General features: G+C 39.1%; 1 long non-coding RNA gene across 1 annotated transcript; it reads right to left on the bottom strand.

The window, feature by feature from the left end:
- Positions 1-5,135: 5,135 nt before the first annotated feature.
- Positions 5,136-11,041, bottom strand: LOC118557896. The gene is made up of 3 exons (XR_004928091.1): positions 10,317-11,041; positions 8,862-8,866; positions 5,136-5,542 (listed from the first exon to the last, which is right to left on the bottom strand). It is a non-coding gene; the product is annotated as an uncharacterized LOC118557896 (long non-coding RNA).
- Positions 11,042-12,313: the final 1,272 nt, after the last annotated feature.

Genomic DNA, 12,313 nt, shown 5'->3' with positions numbered 1-12,313 from the left:
TATCATATCATATCGTACACTTTCACGTAGATCAAGAAGGAACAAAGACTTAAAAAGTGGGTCCTCTTCAGGACCCGGAGAATTACATCCTTGAGAATAAAGGTTCCACGCCTGATTACTGCCACCGAGTCAGTCAAGTCAGACTCAGTCCACCTGTCAACCTGCCTACATAATCCCTCCTCAGTCTGCTCATCCCCGCCGGAACGTCTTCGCCCTTCATTCTACCTTTCACCAGCCTTCTTCCGTGTCTTTCGTCCCTCGTCGTTAGCCTCGCCGTCTCCTTCGCCTCACGTCCGCCTGCTCCTGCCATCATCTCCCACCTGCTCCAGTCTAGTGTTAATTTTACCAGCCATTTTTAAATTTAGTTTTAGTTTTAGTCCAGTTTCAGCATCGCTTGTTAGTTTTACATTTAGTCGACATCATCTCATTTTTATTTAGTCTAGTTTTAGTCGACTATAAGTCGAGCATTTTAGTCTTTATTTTAGTCCAAGAAAACATAATTTTATTCGTTTAGTTTTAGTCAACAAAAACTGTCAACATTTTAGTCTAGTTTTAGTCAGGACATCATTTTAACCTTTTACTTTTTTGTCAGCAGATAATATTTAACATTTCCTAAAATTATTTCACATTTCAACATTTTCTCTCATCTTTTTGATAAAAAACACAATTTTAAGGAACACATGCAGACATGGAAGATGTTCTGACAATATTTGCATATTTATTTTGAACATTGTCAAGGTTCAAAGACACAAACGCTTGCATTAAAACAAATAAAATACACCTGACAAAGGAAACAAATAAATAAAATAAAGTGTCTTATGAACTTAACACAAGTACTGGCTGTTTAAAGCTAGTTCACATAGAATAATAGAATAAATAGATTTGAGGTCAATGTTGTGAAAAAAAACTCCAACTGATACAACAAATGTGCTTTTCTGCCAGCTAGTTCACATGGTATATAAAGGTACAGTATTTAAGGTGAAACAATGCATAGCTTGCTAGAACGTATGAAATCTTTTAAACTTGCAAATAAACTGAACAGGAATTAATTTTAATCACAGTTGTACATGTTTTAACATTTAAACTACAAAAATTCAACAGTCATGCCAACAAAAGGCAAGACCTATATGTGTTCAATCCAATTCAAACATTAAAATGAATTCAAGTACCCAACTCAAATTGGCTTTTTCTTTGAAACGTTGGTCTTGAGAGTCAGCTTTGTTTTTGGTTTGGGCATTTAAGGAAGCTTGTATAGCTGGCCTGTCATTGTTTCTGGGTGGCTGGTAGGTTGTTGGTGGTGGTGTAGCTTCAATCTGGAACATAAATTAATACAATGTCAGGATAGATGCACAGCATAACAGGAATTCCAAGTGTATAAGTAGCATATAGGTCTGTTTTTTTTCCTTAACAAAAACTAAGTCTCTGTAAAAACTACATTTGACAATCCATTTCAAACTCATACATACAACCTAACTATCATTTTATGCAGGAATAAATTGCAGATATTTTTGTGTGCATGCATTTTGGTTGTATTAATATTGATGCCAATTCAAATCAAATGTCCTTGTAATAGTAATGTGCAGATAAACAGAGCAACATTTTATGTCACATATTAAAGAAATTGGGAGTTTGCATCCCAATCCCTGCAGTGGTTCCCCTAGCAATGGCTATTTTGTGTATGAAAATCTAGGTTAAAGTTGTTCTGAATTTTGTGTGGCGTATTATTTGTATTTAGTCTTATCCTGATAAATTTAGCATACATGTGTAGCTGCCGAGGTGTTTTGTGTTAACTATAGTACACTTGCAGCTCCTAGATTACCTAAAGCATCTGTCTGCTTTAATCAAACATGCCATTTAACTAAAACTATAGTTGCCCGACCAGTATAACATATCTAAGTTAGCATAAATTTAACTTCACTTGCAATTCTATCAACATGTGGCTACGTGCTAAGAAGCTAACGTAACGTAGCCAGCCTGGATACTAAATGCTATGAAAGTTAGTTTATCATTGGGACATTATAGCCGCTGATTTAATGTTACATTGTAAACAACCACCACCAATCTTTCTGTTAACTTACCACAATGTCTTTGTGGTGAACTGCGACGTGTCTCTTCAGGTTTGTTGTGTTTTTTCCAGCTACCATGTGGCCACATTCCTTCCCTTTGTCTAAAATCAAGCATTTGGTTTTGTTCTCCACTTAAATGAAGTGAAAATGTGTCCATATATCACATCTCCTCTTTCTCCGCCTCGCCGTGAATCTAGCTCCTGTCTGCTCCATGTGTTGTGTAGGCTACTCTGTGCCTGCCCGCTCCAGGTTTGAAAGTGGGTGTGTGGCGGAAGAGCTGACGAGGAGGAGGCGGAGAAGGAGACAGGATTTGACAAAACCATATCATATAATAATATGTAATTTTCGTCGCGTCTTTGTTTGTGAACTAAAATGTCCATAGATTTTAGCCCAGTCTTTATTTACCGAACTGCATTTTCGTCTCGTCTTTATTAGTCTACGAAAATTATTTCTGATTTACTCCCAGTTATTGTTTATTAGTGGGAATTTTAGTCTCATCTCGTCTAGTTTTCATTCGGTGGAAAATGTGCATTGACGAAAATATTTTCGTTTAGTTTTCGTTAACGAAATTAACACTATTCCAGTCTGGGTCAGTTCCTTCCCCACCAACCATCGCCTTTAATAAAATGTTGAAAACCAAACTCTGTGTGTGGCTGAATTCTGGTTCAATAATCTCAGTATCTGACAGCCTATTACGACCCATTTAGATCACTAATCTACTACCAAATTGTAGAATAAGCTGCTACAAATCAAACAAATGTTTTTAAATCGGCTCTTGAAACACAATATTTCTCCTTGGCTTTTAACTCAGTTTGAGAAGTTTTTTTTTTTTTTTGTTTTTTTTTGTTCTATCATTGTATCTATTTTGTATTAGTTTTTATTGTTCGAATGTTTTATTTGAAAAATAACCTCCCCGTCCTTAAAATCTAGTGACTCCTCTGGTAATGTTACAGACATAAAATGAATGAACAACTAGGCTAATTGTTTCAGTTGCCCTCTGTAGTTTTATTCTCACCATTCTCAGAAAAAAATGTTTTTGATGTCCTGGGCCCCTGCTCTGCTGCTCCTCTCCTAGCCTCCTAGCCGCCTCCTTCTCTTCTCTGGTGTCTGGACTTTAGCTTTTTGGGGCCATTCCAACCCTGCTGGAGGAGGAATGAACTGTGGTGTGACCTAAACCATTTTTTAGGATGGGACAAGGGCAGTCGCCATGATTGTCAAGGTGGATTATACCATCAATATCCCTGGCTATGAAGTAGCTTGTGGATTTTGTGGGTGGTGTTTTCTGTTTTATTGTCCACAAATCGTTATCGAGGTGATCTGCTCATTATATCGCTATATTGATTATAGGACATAACGCCCTGCGCTGAAGTTTTCTGTTGTTTTATTCTGTTTTACTGTACTGCATGTTCTGTAAATGAAATGGTGTAAAATAAATCATCCAACAATCCATATTACGTTGCAGGTTATGAAGCAAAAGACATGAAAAATGCCAAAAAAATGAAATCTAACTAAATCACCTAAATATATTTTCATTAAAATGTGCCTCAGTTTAGGCTGAGATCAAAATACTTTATAATGTGCATAACGTGTTTCCATGTTTCCTGCAGATGTTAAGCAGAAGCTGATTGTTAAAGAAGAAGCTTCTTTAGACCACAGACCTCCTGCCAACCTGCATGACCCAAAGCCCCCCCACATCAAGGAGGAACAGGAGGGAGTCTACATCAGTCTGCCAGGAGAGCAGCTCAATGGGAAGGAGGTGATTAATGCCATCAGGTTTCCAGTCGATGCTCCTCCCATAAATACTCTGGATGATGAACAGTCTCTGCTGCTCTCACAGGTTTATCCAGACCAAATTAAAGGCAGAGAGCTTCCAGAAGAGAATGATGGAGAAAAATCCATCGGGATACAAGATCATGGAGATGCTTCCATTTCTTCAGAGGCTGAAGACACTGAGGAGAATGATAAGGACAGTGATGTAGAACACCCTCTGTCTGAGCTGAAACACTTGTCAGACTCTGGATATAAGAAATGTTCTACAAAGAAGAAAAATATGGACTCACAAAGGAAAGTCCAGAGAAGAGGGAAACTTAACTGTGAAGACTGTGGCAAAACATTTATTAAAAAAACAGCTTTAAACAGACACATGATAATCCATACAGGACAGAAGCCTTTCTGTTGTGATCTATGTGGACAAAGATTTAACCAAAAATCTAATTTAAACAGACACATGAGAATCCACACAGGAGAGAAGCCTTTCTGCTGTGATCTATGTGGACAAAGCTTTATTGATAAATCAGGTTTAAGCAGACACATGACAATCCATACAGGAGAGAAGCCTTTCTGTTGTGATCTATGTGGACAAAGATTTAGCCACAAATCACATTTAAACTCACACATGAGAATCCATACAGGACAGAAGCCTTTCTGTTGCGATCTATGTGGACAAAGATTTAGCCACAAATCACATTTAAACTCACACATGAGAATCCATACAGGAGAGAAGCCTTTCTGTTGTGATCTATGTGAACAAAGATTTAGCCACAAATCAGATTTAAACACACACATGAGAATCCATACAGGAGAGAAGCCTTTCTGTTGTGATCTATGTGGACAAAGGTTCAGCCAAAAATCAACTTTAAACTCACACATGAGAATCCATACAGAACAGAAGCCTTTCTGTTGTGATCTATGTGGACAAAGATTTAGCCAAAAATCAAATTTAAACACACACATGAGAATCCACACAGGACAGAAGCCTTTCTGTTGTGATCTATGTGGACAAAGAATTATCCATAAATCAGATTTAAGCAGACACATGAGAATCCACACAGGACAGAAACCTTTCTGTTGTGATCTATGTGGACAAACATTTAGCCAAAAACCTAATTTAAACAGACACATGACAACGCACACAGGAGTAAAAATTACTATGCTATGAATATTTACTCAAACTGTACAGCTGTTTTTTACTGAGAGATGTTTGTTGTCATTAAAGGTAACAATCTTTACTTACTATCCATCCATCCGTTTTCTTACTTGCTTTATCCCTTATGGGGTCGCGAGGGGTGCTGGTGCCTATCTCCAGCATTTCAATGGGCGAGAGGCGGTGTACACCCTGGACAGGTTGCCAGTCTGTCGCAGGGCCTTTACTTGCTAGTTTCAGCATTTCTCTAGTTGCTCATTTTTAGTTGTCTTAAAAACATTTAAAACATTTTTAATTTGTTTAATTTTTCAGACTGAGCTACAGTGAACTTCAAAATTTAAGTTGTAGAAGAATGAATGAGAAATGGCCTCGCCATGCTCCACTTCTCATTAACAGCTCAGCTGTTGAGGTGGTCGGCAGCAATAAATTCCTCGGGGTGCACATAACACACAACCTCAACTGGTCTGTGAGCACCATGTCACTGGCGAAGAGGCCACAAAAGCGCTTGCACTTACTGCGGAAGATGAGGAGAGCCCACCTGGCCCCGCCCATCCTTTTTTTTACTATCTGCCTCTCAGCCTGTTCGGACGCTTTTTTCTCTGCTCTCTGCTTGCTTGCATTTTCGTGCCTTTTACTTTTTATCTCCTTTTTATCTCTTAACCTAAACCACAGAAAGTTGGATTTAGTTTTTATTTATTTATTTTCTTTTTATTTTATTTTACTTATTTTTTTATTTGGATTTTGAAAAGATGCCTTCCTTCAACACAATGGACTTTGACAAGCTTTTACAGAAGATAGCTGTTATGGAAGTGAAAATCTGTTGACTTGAAGTGAATTATGATGTAAACGTTGCGAATGGAAATGATACGACCCTGCCTGTGATTCCGAGCGGTGACCACCAGCCCAGCGACTCAGCGAACAAACAGTTCCCTGAGGAAAATGAGAATCCCTGGACCACTCTGGGTGCAAGACCAAAGGATCAACGAACCCCACGCCTAGACAAAGAAAACTGGCCGAGATTACAGAGAGATGTCCCAGGACAAGGGAAACAACAGTGGGCTGTTCTCAAAACAAATGATAGGAGTAAACCTGCTGGAAATGCTGGAATTCCGTTACTAAACAGATTTGCTCCGCTCCAAAATGTGACCCAGGAGGACAAAAACCAGAGGTATGTCAACGATTTTCGTTCTAAGACATCAGAGAAAAGACATGCCACGGGGCCAAGGACCCTGATATTATGCAATGGTTCTGTAAGGGGGATTAAACATTTCTGTAACAAGAAAAACACAGAGGTGTTGATTTATAACGACGGGAACTGTGGCCTGGTGTCTGATTTAACAGACATCCTTCAGACAGACCTTCCAAGGGTCTTGAGAAAACGTCCGACCTTGGAAAACCTCATAATACAAGCTGAAGCTCTGAAGGACGTCAACCATATAAGAAAATCAGAAGTATTAAAAGAGGATTACATTCGTTTGTTGAAACTTGTTGATGGCCTGAATGTCAAGGTGTTTCTTAGTGGCCCTCATGCACCCGTTAATTGTGTAGACGAGATTTTTTCCAGAATTCTGATGCTAAACAAATGGCTGGAAAAAACATGCAAAGAAACAACTGTAACCTTCATAGACAACTTTAACATCTTTTGGGAGAGGAGACATCTGTTCAACAGAGATGGTTTCTCTCTAAATAGGTCAGGTGCAAAACGACTGATTTCAAACATCTTCTATTCTGTGAACCATGCGTCATCAGCTTTGTCCCAAAACTAAGTACATCCAGTGCCTAAACAAAAGATAAGCCCAGTGCAGCCCGAACAAGCCAAGATAAAGATGGCCAGAAAGATGACACAGAATGAGGCGTTGTCAGAGATACAGGACGATTCATCCCAGATCTCAGCAGGACAAAGAGAGGACCAAGAACCGCCATCTTCACAAACACCGGTCCAGACTAGACCCGCCTCCCCTTCTTCTCCACAAAGCCCAGAAGTTCCTTTTCTGGGATTTTCTCATAACATGAACAAAGTATTTAAGATTGGCCTACAGATGACATCCTCTCCACATAGCCATTCTGCTGTGAATAAACCAGGATTCTCCAAAGGCCTCAGAGCCTCAGATCCTCCTCCTCCACGTATCACAGAACACTCTGGTACTGAGGAACTCCAAATTACTTCGCTGTGATACAGATTGGACCCTGGCCACACGTTTATCAGACATGAGAGTTCCCAGCATCAGCCGGGGCCTTTCGCCGGAGATTATGGAATATCTGTGATAATACGTGGCAGAAATAAGAAAAACAAAAGGATAAACAGGAACAAATACTTAAAAATCATAAACTGTCAGATGCAACCTGTCACAGAGACATCATCAACCACTAAGTCATATAAACTGGGTTTATTAAATATTAGATCTCTGTCAGGAAAATCCCTTTTAATTAATGACTTCATTATTGACAATAATCTTGATGTTATGTTTTTAACAGAAACATGGCTGCATGAATTTAGTGAAGCAGCTATACTGATGGAGTCAACACCTCCAAACTACAATTTCCTTTGTGAGAGCAGACAGCAAAGGAAAGGTGGAGGAGTAGCAACATTGTTTAATGATTCACTAAAGTGTAAAAAGGTGTTTTTGGGAAAGTTTGACTCTTTTGAACATTTGGCTCTCCAGGTAAAGGGCCCGATACAAACTATGTTTCTGAATGTGTACAGGCCTCCTAAGTCCACATCAAACTTTTTTAATGATTTTAGTGACCTCCTGTCTGTGATATGTGTTGATTATGACTGTTTAATTATTGTGGGAGACTTCAACTTTCACGTTGACAACCCTGAAGACAGAAGTGCAAAAGAACTGTGTGACACACTTAGAAACTTTGGTTTAAGTCAACACGTTAAACAGCCAACACACAAACAGGGACATATTTTAGACTTGATCATCACTAAAGGTCTAAAAATTTCACAGGTCAATGTAACTGATGTTGCCCTATCTGATCACTTTTCTGTTACCTTTGAATGTATCATTTCCAGTGACTCATTTAGCCAAAGGGACATCGTAAGAAAACGCACCTTTAAGGACAATGCCGCGGAAACTTTTATTCAAGCTTACTCTGATACTTCAACCTTGGGCTGCAACTCAGTAGATGAGCTAGTAGATAACTTTCAGTCTAAAGTCTCAGACATCATTAACTGCATTGCTCCAGTCAAAGTGAAGTTTTTTTCCGGGAAGAAAAAATCTCCTTGGAGAAATGCTCCAGCAGTTAGAGGTGAAAAAAGGGAGTGTCGAAAAGCTGAACGCAGATGGAGAAAGAACAGACTGCAGGTTCACTATGACATCTATAAAGACAGACTTTACCGATATAACTTACAATTGAAAAATGCAAGAGAATCTTTCTTCTCTGAGAAAAACATTAATAATGCTTGTGTCTTATTTTCCACAGTCGAAAGGTTAACAAATCCTCCTGTGTCCGTGACTTCCGAACTCCACTTCACCAGGGCCTGCAATGAATTTGCTAACTTCTTTACTGAAAAAATCCTAAAAATTAGAGGATCACTTTGTACTACCATATCAACACCAGAACCAATGCTTTATTCAGCTGGAACTATTTCTGACAAAATGTCCCATTTCAGCGAAATAAACCACAAAAGCTTAGAGCAGATCATTCAGCAGTTAAGTTCCTCCTCCAGCTGCCTTGATGTTCTACCCACAGCTTTCTTTAAAAAAGTTTTACCTGGCATAGCGTCTGATTTGACCCAGATAATAAACACGTCCCTTCTGTCAGGTGTTTTCCCCCAGTCCCTAAAAACAGCAATTATCAAACCACTGCTGAAAAAGAACAATTTAGACAAACTTCTACTCCAGGACTACAGGCCCATCTCAAACCTCCCCTTTATCAGTAAGATTATTGAAAAAGCTGTATTTCAACAATTAAACACGTTCTTAACTACGACCAGCCGATTTGACGTTTTCCAGTCAGGTTTCCTCACCACAGTACAGAGACCGCCCTGATCAAGGTGTTTAATGACATCCATATAAATACAGACTGTGGAAGAACCACCGTGTTGGTTGTATTGGATCTCAGTGCAGCATTTGATACTGTTGATCACTCCATTCTGTTAGAGCGCCTGGAGAACTGGGTCGGCCTCTCTGCTACAGCTCTCCACTGGTTTAAATCCTACTTAAAGGACAGGGACTTTTTTGTATCAGTAGGTAACTTTACATCAGAGATGACAAAAATCACATGTGGGGTTCCCCAAGGTTCCATCCTGGGTCCCCTCCTATTCAATATCTACATGCTCCCTCTAGCCCAGATCATAAAAAACAACAACATCAGCTACCATAACTATGCAGACGACACACAGCTTTACATCACCATGTCACCAGGTGACTATAAACCAGTTCAAGCACTGAGTAAATGCCTAGAAGAAATCAATACGTGGAAGTGCCAAAATTTTCTTCAGTTGAACAAAAACAAAACAGAAGTAATCATTTTTGGACCAATAGAGGAGAGATCAAAAGTTAGCACACAGCTTCAGTCACTTCAACTAAAAACCACTAATCAGGCCTGAAACCTGGGTGTAGTGATGGACTCAGACCTGAACCTCCAAAAGCATCTAAAGACAATTACAAGGTCGGCTTTTTATCACCTGAGGAACATTTCCAGGATTAAAGGACTGATGTCTCAGCAGGATCTGGAAAAACTAATCCATGCGTTTATTTTTAGTAGAACTGATTACTGCAACGGTGTTTTCACAGGTCTGCCTAAAAAGTGGATCAGACAGCTGCAGCTGTTCCAGAACGCTGCTGCCCGCGTTCTCACTAAGACTAAGAAAGTAGAGCACATAACCCCAGTTCTAAAGTCCTTACACTGGCTCCCTATATCTCAGAGAATAGACTTTAAAATACTTCTGTTAGTCTATAAATCTCTAAATGGCTTAGCACCTAAATACATCACAGACTTGTTATCAGCGTATAAACCCTCCAGACCACTCAGGTCTTCAGGCTCCAGCCTTCTCTGCATACCTAGAACCAGAACTAAACATGGAGAAGCAGCATTCAGTTCCTATGCTCCACTTATCTGGAACAAACTTCCAGAAAACTGTAAAAGTGCAGAAAGCCTGAGTTCCTTTAAATCGAGATTAAAAACACATTTGTTTAGAATTGCCTTTGAATGTTCAAGTTAAAATGTTTTACTGTTTTCAAATGTTCTTTTTTGTTTCTATACTATCCCTACTTGCTTTTATTCTGTTTTATTTTCCTATATTTTAATCATGTAAAGCACTTTGCATTGTCTCTGTACTGAATTGTGCTATATAAATAAATTTGACTTGCCTTCACGACCTTCTACAGCAGCACCATAGAGAGCATTGTGACCAGCTGTTTGTCTGTGTGGTGTGGATGGTGCATCGCCTCTGACTTGAGGAACCTGAGGAGAGTGATGATGACAGCAGAAGGTATCATCGGGGTACCCTACCCTTCATTAAAGACATTTCATCCCAGCGCTACCTGTCCTGAGCCCATAACATCATCAGAGACCCCTCACAACCCCACCATGGAATGTTCTCCCTGCTGCCTTCTGGGAAAAGGTTTTGCAGCACCTGCTGCAGGTCCACCAGGTTTTGCAACAGCTTATTTTGTGTTGCCATCTGACTGTTGAACTGTAAACTGGAGTCTACACATTTGCATCATTATCTGGCATTACCAATGTTGTTGAACTTTTATTATCCTTATAAAAAAATTACATAAGGTAATGCGTTTTTTAATGCAAAGGAGGAGGGATATAAGGCCTAACAGAAAAACTCATGAAGCCGATCTTTACCTTATCAGGACACCTTATCTCTACCTATTTTTCCAAATCCACAGATTTTAACAATCTGTTTAACCTACGCACTTCACCACCTTGTATATTTCTTTTAAGTTCTTCCAAATCTTCCTTGAGTGGAACAGCCAGTGACTACACTGTATGATACACTATTTTCTCCAACAACTTTCTTTTCACTCAAAACCTGATCATCCAGAGAAGACGGATCACCCGCTATTACCATCTAATGTAGAACAGATTACTGGATAAATGTGTGCTTCTGTGCTTTGTTGTCTGTCTTTTTGTGTCTCTGCTCTGTCTTCTGTAACCCCCAGTCGGTCGAGGCAGATGACCGTTCATACTGAGCCCGGTTCTGCTGGAGATTTTTTCTTCCCGCTAATGGGTGGTTTATCTTCGCTTCATGCCTGCTCAGTATGAGGGATTGCTGCAAAGCCATGGACAATGCAGTCGACTCTCCCTGTGGCTCTATGCTTCTCCAGGAGTGAATGCTGCTTGTCGGGACTTTGAAGCAATCAACTGGTTCCCTTATATAGGACATTTTTGACCAATCTGTATAATATGATTGATTTTGACTTTGTAAAGTGGCTTGAGATGACAAGTTTCATGAATTGGCGCTTTATAAATAAAGTTGAATTGAATTGAATTAAGACTGTTTGAATGTGTATATTCCATGTCATTCTTTCGTCAAACCCAACCCCTAAAACTTTGAATTGTTTCACTCTATATCTTGATTATATAATTTTAATTTAACATCATTAATTTTCTTCCTTGAAAAGAACATTGTTTTAGTCTTATCCACTGAGAATTTAAATCCCCATTTTAATTACCATTCTTCAACTTTAAAAATAGCTTCTTGCATCTTTTTAGTAATAAACTCCAAATTCCTTCCTCTCTTCCACATAGCTCCATCATCAGCAAAAAGAGAAAAACCTATTCCATTATCTATATTTTGAAACTCTGAATCTCAAGCATACTTATTGGTAGTTGTAAAGAAAACACATCATCTATGATTACCGAAACTAATAAAGGACTTATTATACTTCCCTGTTGAGTACCATTTTCAACAATATTTTTCTCAGAATGATAATCACTTATTTGGACATGTATTTGTCTTTTAGTTAGAAAATCTTTGATCCACCGACACATCCTACCTGTAATACCCATCTTTATAATTTTAATTAATAAACCTTCTTTCCACAACATATCATATGCATTTTCAATATCAAAAAACACTGCTACAATACTTTATTAATTTGAGCTTTTCTGATTTCAAATTCCAATTCGTCCCTCTTCAAGTTTCTGCGGCGCGGACTTCCGGTAATGGCGAAGCAGCGCTCAGTCGCATCCACAGAGCGGCTCGCTTAATAACAGTTTTCTGTCCTCCCAACTTTTCCATTAACGACGGAGGAACTACATTGTTGCTGTTGGTAACGTTCTTTCGCCATAATATGTCCGAACAAAAGCAAAATAGAAAACAGAAACGTAAAGAAAGAGCTCAAGTGCTGAAGCTAAT

The sequence above is a fragment of the Fundulus heteroclitus genome, chromosome 24 (genome assembly GCF_011125445.2).
Source record: "Fundulus heteroclitus isolate FHET01 chromosome 24, MU-UCD_Fhet_4.1, whole genome shotgun sequence".
In the NCBI taxonomy this organism is placed as follows: Eukaryota; Metazoa; Chordata; class Actinopteri; order Cyprinodontiformes; family Fundulidae; genus Fundulus; species Fundulus heteroclitus.
This window is presented reverse-complemented; position numbering and strand designations above follow the sequence as displayed.